This window comes from Puma concolor, chromosome D3 (assembly GCF_028749965.1).
Source record: "Puma concolor isolate L17-30 chromosome D3, mPumCon1.1.hap2, whole genome shotgun sequence".
NCBI lineage: Eukaryota > Metazoa > Chordata > Mammalia > Carnivora > Felidae > Puma > Puma concolor.
In genome coordinates, this window is record NC_141678.1 from 92,143,892 (window position 1) to 92,161,731 (window position 17,840).

General features: G+C 50.2%; 1 protein-coding gene across 5 annotated transcripts in view; it reads right to left on the reverse strand.

Moving 5' to 3' along the window:
- ZNF516 (zinc finger protein 516) overlaps positions 1–15,136 on the reverse strand; it is a 125,246-nt gene extending 110,110 nt beyond the window's left edge. For 3 of the 5 annotated variants that reach the window (XM_086683240.1, XM_086683241.1, XM_086683237.1), the window contains exon 1: positions 11,289–11,398. The gene's annotated coding sequence lies outside the window, so the exon portion shown is untranslated. Of the gene's footprint in view, positions 1–11,288; positions 11,399–14,574; positions 14,693–14,991 lie in introns of those variants that run through there. The other 2 variants (XM_086683238.1, XM_086683239.1) reach the window with 2 other exon arrangements.
- Between the last annotated feature and the right edge of the window lie 2,704 nt (positions 15,137–17,840).

Here is a 17,840-nt window from a genome sequence, read left to right on the forward strand (position 1 = left end):
CAGCTGTGACAGAGGAGGGCTGGCCCACAAAGCCCAAAATATTTAATATCTGGCCCTTTACAGAAAAAGTCTGCCGGCCCCCCCACCCCGGGACTCTTGTGACTACAGACCCCCCAGCCTCTGAAGCTCGGAAGGGCGGGGCTGGAACCACCCGATGCAGGAGCAGGAGCTTCCCTGCTCCAAACCCTCAGACCACCCTCCAAATTTCTCCTTCTTGACGGATTACTCAAAGCAGAGCAGACACGACCACGTACTGATTCTGCCCTGTTCTGAGTCCCCAAAGGTTCGGGCAGCTGGTCCCCATTCATGGCACCCTAGGCATTGGCTCCCAGCTCCTCTGCGGTGGTCTTCGGGTAACCCCAGCCATCTAGGAGGTGAGGGAACCAAAGGCGGGGGGACTGGCCCTCATGATGCAATCTCTAAAGTGATACAATTCCAGAAGGCTCAGACCAAGATTCAGATAAATTCCACAAGCTTCACAAGCATGAGGAAGGTCATATTCAAGGTGACTGCCCAAAACATGGTCTCCTGAGACAGTCCAGCCACAGGGCTTTGACAAAGTTACCTAACCGTGTGGGTCTCAACATGCTCCTGGGAGAACGGGGGGCTAAAGGGACCCCCCAGCTCCTAAGTGTTATGAATATAGTACCCATAAAGAATGTGGGTCAGTGCCTTGCTCCCCGTGGGTGTATGATCGAATGAGCCTTCACAGAGCACCTAGGAGCTATTTATTTGGGGGGCTGCTTATTCAGGCATTCACCAAATTTGATTCAAGTCTATAATAAAACATTAGTAATAAAAATTAAACTTCTAATATAATGGGAAACCGTAATGCTCAGGAACTTGGGTCCTATTTTCACGATGATCCAAAAACGCGTTCTCGGTGTTTCGCACTTTGTTACTACGCGGCTGGTTCTCCGTACCACAGTCGCTTCAACAACAACCTTTCCAAGGTCACTACGCATTGGCCATAAGAGTGTCACTGAACACATGCTCTATATGAAAAAAACGCAGACCGCAGACTCGACGTCAAAAGTTTCCTCTAGTGATGCAGCCACTCTGGAAAACAGTGTGGAGGTTCCTCAGAAAATTAAAAATAGACCTACCCTATGACCCAGCAATAGCACTGCTAGGAATTTACCCAAGGGATACAGGAGTACTGACGCACAGGGGCACTTGTACCCCAATGTTTATAGCAGCACTCTCAACAATAGCCAAATTATGGAAAGAGCCTAAGTGTCCATCAACTGATGAATGGATAAAGAAATTGTGGTTTATATACACAATGGAGTACTACGTGGCTAGAAAGAACGAAATATGGCCCTTTGTAGCAATGTGGATGGAACTGGAGAGTGTGATGCTAAGTGAAACAAGCCATACAGAGAAAGACAGATACCATATGGTTTCACTCTTATGTGGATCCTGAGAAACTTAACAGAAACCCATGGGGGAGGGGAAGGGAAAAAAAAAAAAAGACGTTAGAGGGGGAGAGAGCCAAAGCATAAGAGACTCTTCAAAACTGAGAACAAACTGAGGGTTGATGGGGGCGGGAGGGAGGGGAGGGTGGGTGATGGGCACTGAGGAGGGCACCTGTCGGGATGAGCACTGGGTGTTGTATGGAAACCAATTTGACAATACATTTCATATACTGAAAAAATTTTAAAAAAAAAGTTTCCTCTAGTGTTAGCACTAAAAAAGGCTTTCCTTTCACCCAAGAACTGGTGAGTCTTGTCCTGGCCTTCAATTCAACATAGAAGCGGCAGGCTTCACTCCTCGTTTGAGTCACCAGAAAGCTCCGATTCCATATTTTGGTTCAAGTATACCCACTGGAAGAAGGACCATTGTGGTCTGGATATGTAATCTTATTTTCTCCTCGTAGAGGTCTATCATTTCCTTGTTCTTGATTTTTATTAATGTTTCCCTGTGTGTGTGTGTGTGTATGTATATATACACGTGTATATATATGTGTGTGTGTACATATATATGTATGTGTATATATACGTGTGTGCATGTATATGTGTATATACATATGTGTGTATACGTATATATGTGTGTGTATATATATATACATATATATTCGTTTTGTTCTTGAGAGAGAGAGAAGGGGAGAGGGTCAGAGACAGAGAGAATCTCAAGCAGGCTCCACACTGGGCGTAGAGCCCGATGCAGGGCTCGATCTCAGGACAGTGATTTGAGCTGAAATCAAGAGTCAGACGCTCAATCAACTGAGCCACCCAGGCGCCCCAGTGTGTCACTATATAGTTAATGTGTGATGTCAGGTGCATCTCATCTTGTTATAGAAGGCGATGGGTATAAACCAGGAAACTCTCACTACCCACATACAAATAACAAGATTTCAATTACCAGATACTCAAAGAAGCCTGCAAAAATTCTCACCCAAAGGCGTACAGGATCATGTCCATAAACTGTAACACTGATGAAAAAAATCTATGCAATTCTAAGTTTACGCTGGTGGTAATACAAAAAAAATTTTTTTTTAATTTCTAGAAAAGCAGAAAACTACCTAGGATATACTTTTTGGTAAATAACGAACAAATATTCAGTCCTCTCTTCTTCAGAAAAGGAAAACCAATTCTAAATTTGGGTCTTAACTTACCGATTCTTTTTTTAAAAAAATTTTTTTTTCAACGTTTATTTATTTTTGGGACAGAGAGAGACAGAGCATGAACGGGGGAGGGGCAGAGAGAGAGGGAGACACAGAATCGGAAACAGGCTCCAGGCTCCGAGCCATCAGCCCAGAGCCTGACGCGGGGCTCGAACTCACGGACCGCGAGATCGTGACCTGGCTGAAGTCGGACGCTTAACCGACTGCGCCACCCAGGCGCCCCAATTAACTTACCGATTCTTAAGCAAAAACAAGGTCAGCCCCGTTTGCTCACCTGGAGCACGCAAAGGAGGTAGGCAGGCTTTCTACACAGCTCGTGCACCAAGAAGCAAAATCCCCTGGGTCCCGGCCCAATTTTACCAAGGCAGGCGGAGAGGGTGGAGGTCTGCCAGAGTCCATGCGCGCCCCGGGAGCGGGCCAGCCACCAACCAGCCAGCGCAGTGGGCTGCTGTGTGTGGCCTCACGTCTGAACTGCCGTCGGAGACTCGCTGGATTGGGCCTGCCGCTGCGCCCAACTTCCTCGCCCGTGGTCACCGTGTTGTCCACACACAGCAAGGATACGCTGAAAGAAAGGTGCCCACGGCTCCCTACCCTGTTCCAGCTAACGGCTCCCCTTCTGGACATCTGCGGCCCTCTGCCCCATCCCTCAGAGCACCCACCACGCAGATGCCCACTGGCCGCCGACACCCTTGCACCCCACCGTCTGCGGCAGATTAGGACAGGACAGCCCACGAGAACCTGGCGGTCTATCACAACCATCACCTGTCTTCTCTGATCCCTTCCCCTGACAGTTTGGTGGCTTTTTTTTTTTTTTCTTTTTCTTTCAGGTCTTTCTACCCATGCTGGTCGTTTGCTCTCTGTGGTTACTGTCTTGTAAAACGGGATGTTAGTATTGGTGCCATCGTCGGGTTTCCCAAGAAAATCCACATCCCGGCGCCGTGCTGAGCTGGAAATCTGTGCAAACAGCTGCTGGGTCTTTGGCAATCTGGGCTTCCCTCCTTGCCTGAGCCCTGCGATGCTACAGGGACCTTGGCATGGGACGACCCGTCCGGTTCCCACACGAACACGATATTCCCATGGAGAGATGCAAACATGGGGTCAGCGTTTTTTTCTTCTCTCTGGAGCTAGAGCTGGGCATCAGAAGGTGACAGGGAAACGGGGCAGCATACCACAGCCAGTGCAGTCCTCAACACACAGCACTGCCAGATGGGCTCTCGCCAAGCTCATCTGGGAAGGGGACTCTCGCCCCCCCTTGCCGTGCGCATCTAGCAGGTATTGGGAACCGGGAACCCAGGAACCCCCTGGAGCTCTGCTCTATCGCTGTGGCCTTGGCCGCATCACTAAGTCCTTCTGCCTTTCAGTTCCTGGAAAATGTCGAGGTTCACCCAAAGCCACGTCTAGGTTTCTCGGGGGCTGTCAACACATCTGCAACTCTCGCTACGAGCCTTCTACAACAAGTGCACACAGAAATAACGTGAACTTACGAAGAAAGGTAAAGAGTTAGGAAAGTGCCTGTTTTTCTGCATGGTCATTCTACAGAATCGATGCCCCACTCCAAACCGACAGGAGAACCACACTCTGCAGTAAGAAGCCACATTTCGCTGTGCCCCAGCCACGAAGGGGCAGGTTCGTAAACTGCCATCCTGAGAGCGTCTAAAAGGTGCCTCTGGGGCCCAGCAGACCTAACGCACTTTCCAGTCTGGTCTAGCATCTCCACGGACAGTTGGAAAACCTACGTCAACGGCCGCCGCCGGTTTGTAGCCAAACAACAAACGCGGCCTGTAAATCCGCTCCCACGGGCACGTAAAATCCCAGATTCTAACGGCACCAACTCCCTTCTTTAACCGATTCCTGCCGATGCTTACAAATGCATAGCTATTAGAAAAATTAACCTTCCTTTCCAAAGTTCAGAATCTAAGCAGCCCGTAATCTCTCATCAATCTGCAGCACAACTGAGGGGCCAATCTTCCTGTAAAACCATTAACAGATTCTGCTTTTCTGTCACCAGGGTAATTTACTGAGGCCAATTTTAATCCTACCACTAAACCACTAATCCCATGACTCTACAGAATTGTCCCCAAGTTTACGTTGCTATGGCAAGTACTTTTACGCCAGGAATTCACTTATTTAGTACCGGTCATGTTTTTTAAGTTGGCTTTAGGAACAAGACCATCCCCCCCACCCCCACCCCCACCCGCCTCTCACTTTTAAAAAGTAAAAAGCCATTTTTGAAATCGGGAGGCCACTTGAACACCTGGGCCGTGCTGCACTCGTCACAGTAACACTAATGTAAATTACGCCCGGCGTTACTCAAAGGGACAAATTATCGTCATTATGCTAATGGTCACGCTAAAGACATGAAAAGCTCTGGCGTGATGAATCTAAATCTGGTGGGAACATGATTATCAGTGTGAATGATGATATTTTCTCAAACTTGCATAAAAATGTTCTCTCCGTGTCACTGATAACGTCAATATAAATTATGCAGCACTGACTGTGGCTCTCGTTCATGTCGCAGAAATGCCAGGAGGCAACACCCAGGCCCACCTTTCTGTCCACAAACGCCCTGCTCTGACGGCACACACATGAGGGAGGGTAAATGTGTTTACTTCTTCCCTGAAAACAGGAAGAACGGTATGATTAAGGCTAATGAGACAGATTCAACAAAGAGAGGCACCTGGAGACACAGTAGGTCTGGTGGCCACACCAGAGCCGAACAAGATGTTCAACACGGAGGCACGATCTTCGGGGGCGCGCCCGACTCCGGAGATGTCGCATCACAACCCGCTCTGGTGCGTGAAAAACCTAAGACTACCCAAAAAGCCAAGAGCAGTGTGTGTAAACAAAACAAATCACGAAGTGAAAGCATCACCAGGCTGCCTCCAGAAAATTCCAGAGCAGCGCCACAAAAGTTTAAACTATGAAAACAGGATCGTCCATCTTTTCGCTGATGCCACCATCCCTTAGGAAAAAAAAAAATAACCAAGTCTCTAAGGGGAAAAAAAGAAACACATATTTCTTTAGGTCTCGCTTAAATCACTGGAATAATCAGGAACGAAAGAGTGAGTGTCCCTCTCCCCACATCAACCCTCAGCCTATCTGCAACCGATACAAGTTTTAACTACTCCCAAGGGGCTCTGTATTTCCCTAAATTAACACAGCCAACACTTAATATCAAACTATTTCCTACAAAAATTATTGCAGGAAAGAAGCAAGTGACACTTGCTTTCCTCCCCTTAAACATCAGTCGAACAAGAAGCTAATAAAGCCACGAGCTGCCGGTCCACACCGTTTTCGATGCATCCTTCCCTGTACTAAATTTCAAAGAACATTCTCGAATGCCGAAATAAATCAATGCCTAACACAGTGCCAAGTCAGCTCAGGCAATACAGGTTAAATAGTGCCATATGGCAAAGACCGACACATGTTGCCCTTTTCTGGAAAACAAAGGGAAAAATTCCTAAACAAATATCCTTTACTTTACTACGGGGAGAGCTGAAGACAGGGTTTTCCAAGTGTTACTAAATAATGTTGAAAATTCTATTTTAATTCTTAGCCATTTGGGGGAAAAAAAAACTACAGAGTTTTAACACAGAACCCCAATTTTTAAGAGTCTCTCTTTAACTATGTCCTGAAAGCTAACACCACATGTTAGCCTCCACTCACCATCCCTTAAATGAGCAAGAAAATAACAGGACAGCTGTATCCAAAGGCCGAGCTGACATCAGCAATTCCCCGGGGCGCCAGATCTGCAAGAGACCAGACTACCTGCTTTTCAAGGAATAACACACCAGATGAATTTTGTCTTGAAAACAAAATACATTAATACCTCAACCTGCGTTCAGCACTCCACTCAGAAACTGTCCGAACTTCACAACCACACAGAATCCCTATCCCTGAAATTTCAAGAACAAAACAACTTGATTAAATTCCTGACCAAATACAACACACACACACACGCACACGCACACACACACAGAAAGAAAATCTACCAGAATGAACTCCTATTTGAAATAAACAGTAACATGTATCTAAACCCAATGTCCGTTTCTAAATGATTTATTTTTTTCTAGTCTCTTGTGTGGTGGTTTGTTCATTACTTTATATATATTTACATGGTGACATTCTCAAAATAGTCGCATTTCTAATTACTCCTGCTGTGTAATTTTCACTACCGCTGGAAATGAAGAATAAATGCCAGATCTTTTTGGAGAACTACTTTTAAGGAAGGCTGAGAGCCACAAAATTACACTTCTTTACAATTCGAATGGACGCTGCTGGAAAACATCTCATTCTGGACATAAATATGACAGCCAGCTCTAGCTTTGGAAAGAAAAGCTTCAGCTGTTCCAATCCCGTGTAGCAAGATGCAAGGGCATTAGTTGCAACTGCTAATTTTTACCAGTCCATCTAAGATATCCTTAATATACCTTAGTGGGCAGTATAAATTTCAAACACAAGCAACGCCCATGGCTATTAAAGTCATAACCCCTAAAACAGTCCTCTTTCGAAGAAAATTAATTTTAAAATAAACATGCATTTTAAAGACCTGGAGGAGACATTTTAAATTCATAGTGGAAGTTTTTCTTTATTCTTCCCGTAAGGTTAATTTTATTAATAAATTCTTCACAAATAAACATTTGATGTGCTTCCTTCCTTAAAATGGGTTTCACCAATTTCCTGAAATTCACCAATATTCCTGAAAACTGTAAGACAGTCACGGCCAGAGTCCAAGGATAGAGAGGATGCCCCTCCCCCCATGACTCAGGCTCTCTACTCTGGTAAGAAAGGTTGGGGAGTTCTCAACCCACTCGGGGGCAGAGGTCGCCCCTCCATCAACGAGAAATGTCCTACCTCTCCCACCCCAAACTCACATGTTTCTGGTACTGGTGAGAACCAAGGCGAAGGCTTGAATCTGAAAACCGCTGTCACTCTCCCGGAGACACATTCAGACCCTTAACAGGCTGCTGCCAACACACTGTTGGCCGTTGGCCAACGGCCGGACAGCCCCGGAGGAAGGACAGGACAGGAGGGAGAAGAGGGTCACGGTCACACCAGTTAGTTAGCTCATGCCTCCAGTTAGCACCAAGCCAAACACACATCACGAGTCGGATAATTGCTGCTACCCTAATTCCTGGGCAAACTGAGTGGCAGCCCATGGATACCTATCTGCAGTCTACATTTACACCTGCCTTCCAGAAGCTCCATCCTGCTACCCATCTCCATAACATACTTGGAGACGTAGTCCAACCAGCACCTCATCAGACCTCAGAGCCGCCCATCTCCTGACTCTCCAAGTCACCTGAAAAATGCAAACCCAAAGACATGTAGTTTCCTATCAACAGAGTAACAGTCTGGGAGCCCAAGACAGTAACCCAGTTACTCGTCACGTGTAGACATGGAGCCCAAGACAGTAACCCAGTTACTCGTCACGTGTAGACATTACTAATTCTGGAAACAAGGGTCAAAGGTGCCAAGTGGTAAGCAATCCACAGAAGGTCTAAGTGCTGGGTGCTAGTTCAGCAGCGGGTTCAAGTACAAGGCAGGAGTGTGAGTGTCGGACAGCATACCCTCAGCTCTGCACGTGTGCTGCCAGGCCCCCAGCTTTCTCTGGGCTACAGTCGGTAAGATGCGAGCTAATTCAACTTTTCCCACAGCCCCTGGAACTTTTGAGGGGGAGGGGGAAGGGCAGCCGAGAGATGCATTTCTGAAAAAACTGCTTGATTATGACAGAACAGAACGGCTCTATCCAAGCACTAAAATGTATAAACATTTACAGCAAGTAAGATGTCTGCTTTTGAAGAAGGAATGTTACTTCTACGTTCAAATATTTATAATGCAGATATGTAATCAAATAAATGTAACTTTCTTTTGCTTCCCTCCATTATTTCTCTTACTTCTGCTTTAATCTGTGCCCTTGAGAAAGTTCGGATGTCTCCAGCTAAATATGGTCTTCAGACACCGACGAAAAAGCCTTGTTTCCTATACCTTTAATCCTGATGCTTTATTCAGGTAGCGATCTAGTTACAGACAAAATACCACTTTTAATTATATAGTTAACACTTGCCCTGTTCTCCAAGGTTGAAAATGGAACAAAACCTAAAATAGTGTAACATCTCAAGCATTTAAAACAAGCACGGTGTCAGAGGAAAGTGCACGCCTTTGGACAAGCTCCTTCCCGGTGAAAGTAACCAGCTCGTACTCTAGTTTCCTATCCCTACCACATTAAGGTATAATGCACTTGAAACTCTACACACAACCTTCAGTCAGACTTACAGCCACTCCCACAAAGAGCCTGTTTAAAAGATTCCTTCTGGCAGATTACAAGTAAGACCCATACGTATCCTGGAAAATGAATGCATAAAAATCCACAACAACCCATTAAACGGAGCGCTGCTGTTTCAAGAACAATCCAGGACTGAATTCTACTTAACTTCCTAGGTCACATTAGCCCTTTTCCCTATTTGGTAAGACTGAAAACCATCTGTTACAGTATACCGCGTTCTGAAGCAGTCTCTAACGAAGTCTCTTTGCTTTCTCACGTAACTGTGGCTCAACAACTTTCACATCAAACGCTCCACCTATGAACACTCAGACATTACCCACACAGGAGCAAGGAAGGTAAAGGAAGGTAAAGTTCAATTTATGGTAATGGAAACAACACGCTGTTTAGCATGGACCAGCTTTCAAAAACCTCTCTCATTCTCTTCCCTCCACGATGGCCTCTGGGACAGACATCATCTTACAGAGTTAGACACGCAGGACGTCACAGTCCCAGGAAAACTTCAATCTCTACATTAGCCAGTCAACTTTAAAGGTTGTTTACAAATCACAGTGGGATTAACACCAATGATGTAAAGTATACTCCTCAGCGACTAATATCAGTTACACAACCCATAGTTACACGTTCTTGATCGGGTGCGTTTTGCAGCACACCAAGCCAGTTCGGAAGATGATTCTTAACAAAAGCTTTCAGAAATAAAAATAAGCAACACCCCTCTCGCTCTCCACTGCTGAACCCTGTACCTACCAACGGGCTGCTTTGTTTCAAGAGGGGCAGTGCCACTGCTCTGGGTTAGTTTTATTACACATCCCTTGGGATTTTGTTTTTTTTTTTTAAGAATGTTAATGCGCTCTGTTTCAGCATATTCAAATTAGCTAATTTAAGAAAACAAAGTCCTACTAAAGAACTAAGAAAAATACTAGACTGATATGCTTGTATCTCGGCACATGAAAATTCTAATGCCATCAGAATTAATTCTAACTCCTCCAGGCTTGCTCAGGGCCCCTTCTTGCAAGGCCTAGTGAAACTAAAGATGTCCTCCTCCGGTAACCCGCTGCCAGCCCCAGGCTCCAGGCCAGCTCGCTCAAACTCGCTCCCCAATTTTACCAGGAGAAGGAAGCTCGGAATCATGCAGAGCAGAGGCATGTGGTATATTTAATTCTAGCGGGTCTGCGTAAACATAAATAGCACAGCTATTTTGACGCCACAATCAAAGAATGTAAGAGAAAATGAAGGAGGCACAAACAAATGATAAAGTGAGCTTTTTTACGCGGCAGCAGAAAGTTTCCTATCAAATAGCATGCATGCCTAGTTCCTTAAAGTAGCTCTTACATTCCTAAACCAAAATACTCCAATCATATTAATAGGGCGGCTTAAAAAATAATCTGGAGAGGATCCTGCTGGGGGAAGATCCAGCCTCGCTTCCACTGGGGTCAGTACTTTAACGGCATTTTATTACACAGCCACAGGATGGAGGGCCACCAGTTTTTAAATCATCTTTAACCAGGATTGCAGACTTAATGGCAGGTTCACGAGGGAAATGCCCCCCCCCCCGCATGTTTAATTAAGACCACCGTCCAAAGTTCCTTTTGTGACTTGCAGTAGGGTCCCGAAGCCCCTGCCCTTTGTTACGCAGAGGACCCCGCCGGCAGGCCGGCCCCACGCCCTCGGGCACATCTGGGCTTCCAGGAACAGGCCCCCGCGTCTACGCGGGCTGCTCGCCGCCGGGACGGGAAGAGGCCACGCAGGCAGGGCGCCACACCCACGCGCGGCAGCCCTTCGCGGGGACCGCGGCCGGTGCCCCCGCGCCGCCCACCCGCAGCCGCGCGCGGAGCCCCGGCCGGGACCGAATCAGGTGTGAATACTTATGTAATCGTCCTCGGGGGCCACGCCTTTCCCACCGCCCCACCTCCGCCAGAACAAAGTGAAGTTTAAAATAGAAACCAATTACCTGGCCTCTGCCTCGGCCTCAGCCTCGCCTCGGCCCCCGGAGCGCAGCCCGCGCCGCCGCGCAGACCCCCGCCGCCGCGCAGACCCCCGCCCCCCGCCCGCGCGGAGACACCCCGGCCCCGGCCAGACCCCCCCCCCCCCCGCCCACTCCCGGCCCCGGCCCCACGCAGACCTCGGCCCCTGCAAGGCCCCCCCCACCCCAGCCCCGCGGAGACCCCCCCCGACCCCAGCCAGACCTCACTACCCGCCCCACCCGCGGAGACCCCGACCGTCTGGCCCAGCAGAGACCCCCGCTCCCCGCCCTGCGCAGAACCCCCCCCCCACCCCGTCCCGGTTCCCCCCACTCCCCGCCCGGCTGCCCCACCTCCTTGGCCCCCTCACCCCCAGCCCGCTCCCTCCCCAGCTCGTCCCTCTCCGGCCCGCACGGACCCCCGCCTTTGTTACGGTGCGAAGTTGGGCCGTGGGTCCCCGTCTCTTTCACTTCTTGGGTTACAGTGCAGGCGAGTGACGTCCGCTCCACATGACGGGGGCGGGGGGCGGGCGCCGGGGGGCGGGGGCGCGGGCCGGGCCCTCCCCCACCTCGCTGCCCTGCCCGCCCCGCCCACAGCCCGCCCCCTGGCAGCCCAGCAACAAGCGGCCACCGCCCCCGCCCCCGGGGCGGGCAGGTAAATCCCCCCGCCCCCGCCCCGCCCCCGCCCCGCCTCCCCCAGCGGCGCCCCGGGCCCAAGGCCGCACGCCAGGATACAGAAATAGGAACGATTTAATCCGGAGACACGTCCCCCCTGCTGCCCATTTCTCAACCCGCGAGTTCAGAGGAGGAGGTGGGGGGGGGGCGCTGAATCGGATCGAACTCAGGTTTTGGGGGCCGAAAATGGCCGGAGCAGGAAGCGCGGGGCCGGGCGCTACCTTGTAACTGAGTTGGGTTCTTGCAGGGGTACGACGAAGGCGGCCTGGGGTCGCCCATGGACCCCTGGAGTAACCTCGGTGCGGCCCGGCCGCCGGGCACCCCGTACTCGGACGAGGGCGGGGCGCGGAGTCCCTCCCAGGGGCCTCCCTGAAGGGGTCTCCGGGGAAGGAGGGGTCACACGTGGGTCCTTAACCCGTCCGATGCAGCTGCATCATCCACCCCGGAATGAAGCGGCACAGCATCTGCGACACGGATGGAGAGATGCTACAGGACCAGGTCTGGTCCGTACACTTCCACACATCACTACCAGTATTCCGGGGGAAGTTGGTGCCGGATTAAGCCGATTCGAAACGTGGGGCGACCCGTGACGCAATGCGCCCGTGAATGTGCCCATTGTGCGGTGGAGACCCGGCAGGCGCTCCGCGCTCACAAGTCGGGTGGGCAGCAGAACTTTTCACTGACCGTGAGTGGGTCACATTCTAGAATTTGCCATGGACTAAGTATGAACTTCCAGGGAGACAATAAAATACGAAGTTGTAAGGTACACGCTGTCCTTCACTTTTCTACGCAATTCACACCAATTTCCATAATCCCACTTTTCTGTACGTTCTGCGCCAGGCGAGTGGGCTCCGGACCCCGGGCGCGCGAGGGCGCGCCCGTCGCGTGGGAACGAGACGGAAGGAACCGTACATTTCGAGTCCCCGGTTGCTGAGAAGCATAATCATATCACTCCTCTTTTCTTCCCCATTTGCAGGTTTCGACTTGAATCCGAAAGCGCCTCTTACCGCCCATTCTTTGCAGGAGGGCAGAGGGGGCAGGGTCTCCTTTTGGACTGCTGCGCGCCCATCTAGCTGTCCAGACTCAGATGCAAGCGTGTCCACGTCTACAGCACAGAGCTGTGCACATCAGGAGCCTGCGGATGCGCGGGGCTGGTCGCACTTAACAGTGTGCATACACATGGGCGCATGCACGCGCGCGCGCGCGCGCGCGCACACACACACACTCACACCCCAAATTACCTCCGGGATGGAGAAAGCCGCTCCGGATTGGCCGGCAGGGCCGTCACTCATACCCAGGGGGCAGGGAGACTTTGCAAGGCTGTTTCCTTTTTTTTTTTTTTTTTTTTCCTTCCCTCCCTACCGTTTCATTTAATGGTAAAACAACAGCAGAGCCCTGAAAGTTAGCCATCTGCGCGGAGAGTTTGCTTTCTTTAACGACGGGGGCGTCAGACAATAACCATTTAAATATATTTTGTACTTCCACAATGGATGAAAAGGGAAATTAGCAGTCCGGGATGGGGGCGGAGAGGGAGCGAGGAGTAAGGAGGAGGGGGTCATCCGGGGGGTGGACGCAGAGTGAAGAGTTGTTCTCAACGCCCAAAAGAGATTTTGACCTCTACTGATCTCGAAATTAAAAAATGTTTTTCACAGATCAGATTATAACAAATGCCGGCCCTCATTGATGCACTCATTATTTTAATTTTATTATTTAAGCATGCGCCAGCAATCGTGTTTCCTTAAGAAAGAACTGACCTATTTTTGGCTGGAGATAAACGATCATGTTAACAGATGTTAATCTTGTAATCTGTTTTTCCTGTAAGCACTTTACATACCCGGGTTTCAGACCTTAAAAATAACATCTTTTCCAAAAAGACCTGACGTCACAATTCACTCCCTGAAAAATCACCCCCCCTCCAGTTTTTTTCCTCTGCAATGATTTCAAAGACATTAAATCTTTTTCACTTTATAAATGCTGATTTGTTCTGCCTCAACTCCCACAGGCTTCTATTTGCATTTCAAATTCCACAGGTTACACCGGTCGCCTTTTCAAAAAATGTAAACCAACAATGAAGCAGCAAATGGCTTTTTGTGCATCTGGATTAAATAAGGCACAGAATGAATATATTTAAAAAGAGGGCTGAGCAAGTTGATCTTTGCACACCCGGAGACCAAGTAATTCTTTATCAGTAAGCCAGCAGCATGAGTAAAATGCAGACACACACCCCAGAAGCTCCCGGTCTGATCCCGGTCTGCTGCGGAGAGCTTATTAACGCGGATAATAAATGGAGCTGACTTACAGACCCACATTCTCGGCTAAAAGGCTGGGTCTCTCCGGTCCCTAATTGCAGGGCTCCACCGGCTTCCCTGCCTACCACCGCTGATTGTCGCCGCACACCAGCCTCCTCCATAAACCGCTGTTTTAAATACCCAACTCGGCTGGCTTTTAACAAACTTATTCATACAAAGTTTCTTTAAAACTTGACGAGGCGGTTTATTCTAAATACTGATCCTAACTATTCACTGTGTTAGTTCTCCCTGGAAATGGCAGACGAGGCGCTTTTCCAACCACCGCACCCCCCCCCCCAACACACACGCCCCACAGCATTCTTCTTTTCTCGTATATACCCGGGTATATATCGCGATCAATAGTTCCCCCACCCCCACTCCGACCCCCGCCAGGCCGGGTGCGACTCCGAGGAGTCCCTGCCACCCCGACCCCACTCCCTACCCCTCATGGTCACTGAGAGAACCATCGCCCCCCACCCCCACCCTAACTTCCCTTCCAAGCGCCCTTACTTCTTTAATGTTAGGGTCACTTATACGCTCCCAGCTAATGGGCATGCAGCCAGGGGAGGGGGAGGCAACCCCCCCCCCGAACACACACACACACACACACACACACACACACACACACACACGCAAACACGTACCCGAGGCAGCAGCCCTCGGTGCCTACAGGCATCGATCCCATCAGCCAAACCCTTAATAATTGAAGCGGCTCCTCGGGCCCCGCAGCCCCATCACCCACCTTCATTAGCCAGAGCGTTTTACTTTAAAGTAAGGCAATTTGCTCTTTGTCTCCTAATGGATGGAGAGCGCATCCGAGCTCCCCTCCTCCCGCGTCGCCTTTGACGAAGTGTACAAAGCCAGAGCCTCTTCCGCGCTCCCACCCGGCCCCCACCCCGCCCCTCCACTGCGGTAAAAACCACCTCCCAGCGCTCGCCTCGCCGCCCGAAGTTGCATCTTCCCACTCCTGGAATTGCGGAGCGGAGCAACTACCCACAGGGCAGCCGAGCCGCCCTCCCCGCGCCCGGGAGCCCCTTCCCCGCCCCCCACCCCCGCGGCGCTCACCGGGGTCCCCGGCGCGGCCGGGCCCGGGGCCCCGCGCCCCCGCCCCTCGCGGGCCCCGCGGCGCCCCCATCCCCACCCCCACCCCGGCCCCTACCTTGGCGGGAGGCGGCGGGCCCGGGGAGGAGGACGCGCACGCCCCGCGCCTCTGAAGGTGAAGCCGAGCGCCCGAGGCGCGGAGCCGAGCGCTGCACTAGACCGACCGCGCCAGCTGCGCCCGGGCGCGGGGGACGCGCGAGGGCGCGCGGGGCCCGCCACGCGCCCTGCCCCCTCCCCGCGCCGCCCTCGCGCGCCCCGGACGCGCCCGCCCCGCGGGGACCCCGGCGCCGGCCGGGCTTGGGGGCCTGCGCGGCGGGGGGAGGGGGCCGGGCCCCGGCGGCCGGGCGCAGGCCCGAGGCTTCCCCCAGCCACGGAATGGTCTGCCCTGTAGGAAACGCACACGCTCCACTATTGTCTCATCAGCACAAAGTTCTACCACACTGCGGGCAAAGTCTGGAGGCTCGCGATGACTCAGACCCAGATAATTCTTCCCCTAATAGCCCTGAATCACGATCCCAGCGGCTAGTTGTCGCCCCTTCTTCTCAAGGACTAACGCCGCCGCAGATCCAGTTACGGGAAGCTGTTTACGCGCGCACACGGACACACACGCACGCATCCATACGTGCAGACGTGTTGGGATGCATTTTCAGCCGACTTGGGCACCTGAGCACTAAGCCTCGAGTCCAGATCTCTCTGTGGGTATCCTTCCGGTGGTCCCAGATGCGTGTGCATTCCAAACGGCTTAGGGTGTGCGTTTCACTGAACTTCCTGGTAAATGTGCTGGGGATACTCGATAGATTAAGTCCTGAATCGAGATCAAAGTCTGGAAAGACTTCAGACGAGGATTCTGCTATCTGGCAATTTAAAAATGACTGTGGGCTTTTATTTTCATTTCTATCCTTGGAAAGTTAAACTTTAATTTTTCTGTTTTTCAAACCATTTCTTCACCCCCCAACTGCTCTTCGCGGCCCGTAGTTAGTGGCAATAAGTTAAGTCTGGGAACGGAAATCCCAGTGTGACTCCAAGAAGCAATAATGGTACACGGGGCGGGGGGTGCAGATGGGGGGGGCGTGGAGAAGAGAAAGAGAAGAGGCGCGCCCCTGAGTCCGCGATGACGCAGAGCGAGGGAGTTGGCCTGCGGAGGGGAGCACTGTCTTCTCCCACCAGGCTCCTGGCCATGTTGCCCTGCTCTCCTCGTGATAGCTCCGCAGTGAGGACGGATTTCTTCCAAGGCACCGCAGTCAGCGCCGCAGTCCGGCGTTACCTTCCGCCCTTGCAATTTCTCTTGGTGCCAGGCGCTCGCTAACACTCACTGCTGATGCAGCTCGGGGCCTCTCCAACTTATGGCATTTACAACAGAAACTACTACACACGAGCTCCAAAGGGGGGAGCTTGTGCCTGCCAAGCTGGAGTATCAGACACAGGGGCCATTCTGCACGTGTGTGTCGGGGGTCGGGGGGGGGTGTCGGGGGAGGAAAGGAGCCGCAGCGAGAGCGGTGAGAACCTTTCCAAAAAGGATCCTGGAATCCTAAAAGGCAAGCTCTTTGTGATTAACGATCTGCACTAATTTGGACATCAGGCATTGTAAATGTCGTTGACAATTGTTGCAGGTTTGGGTATGAATGCTTAAGTGGGATGTATTCTTAATCAGATTTAAGTCTGATTCACAGAAAAGTATTGAACTGCCCAGAATTCATTACAATACCCAGTAAAAAATGCACAAATGAAAGTATCTCCCAATTCAACTAATTACGTGGTCATAAATGGCATATATAGACACAGATGCATTACCGCATATATATGTGTGCACCCACAAAGAGATTCAAATTTGCAAACTTGGAATTTTAATAGTTTTTGTCGTATCTGGGAATCGATTGGAGTCCACGGTAAAAATCCACTCCATTCATCTGCATTCTTGGGTCTATTTAGGACTACAGTGTTGCACTAATAACTTCCATGTGTTCAAAATTGACAAGTTCGATCAAGAAACGGTGAGCAAACCTTCCAAAGTCCTCCCTCCACGTAAAATTGTGATTTCCATGACTCACCTCCCTTCTGGAGCCTGCTTGTCACCCACATGTGATTTCACTCAGGGCTATGCTGGTTCTACAATCATACTGTGCTTTTAAAGATTTCCTTTCTCCGTGTCCCCACAATGTATGCAGAATCTGAGAATGTAATTCGAGAGACGGGCAAGGTTACACTCTGGAAAAACAGCAGCTTGAGGGCCAGCAGAGTTTACTGCTTGTGAGGGTGCTGTTTGTGGCAGGCGAGACGTGTTGACATTATTTGTACACCACGTCACTGATCGTTGTTCGTTTGGGGGTGTGCTATTACCTTATTCGGGGGGAGGGAGGGTATGAAAATAAAATATTTTGTAAAAGTTCCCATACTACTTCTACAACGTATTTAGCATGGCTAAAATTTCAAGTGTTTAATGATATCTTCAAATATTTAAAGTTGCCCTTAAAGATCGAGGACATGCTTCCTGCACAAAATACAAATCCCTGAAATCCTTCTGAAGAGGTTCACCTCATTTGAAATTCACAGGACAATATTTGGGTGGAGAAGAGTCAGTGATATTAATGGATTGATGGTTGGTTGACTAGATATTTGGCTATCTACAATTTTATAACAGACAATAATTCTGGTTGATGAAATAGATGGAAAAGAAAACACATTTTCTCCTGTGATTGTCTAATGAATTATTTGGGACTCTGTCCCTTCAAGGTAAGGAAAATGGTATTTTAACGAAATAGCGTTCAGCAGCTGGTCTGTGTAGCTTATGCAGCAGCGTGATGGGTGGCCATTTGGATCAGAGAGGTTCTGGAGGGTTCCGTTAAAGACTAGCTAAGGATAAGAAACAAAAAGAACTCCAGAAAAGGCCTTGTCTGTCTGAAAGCTGGA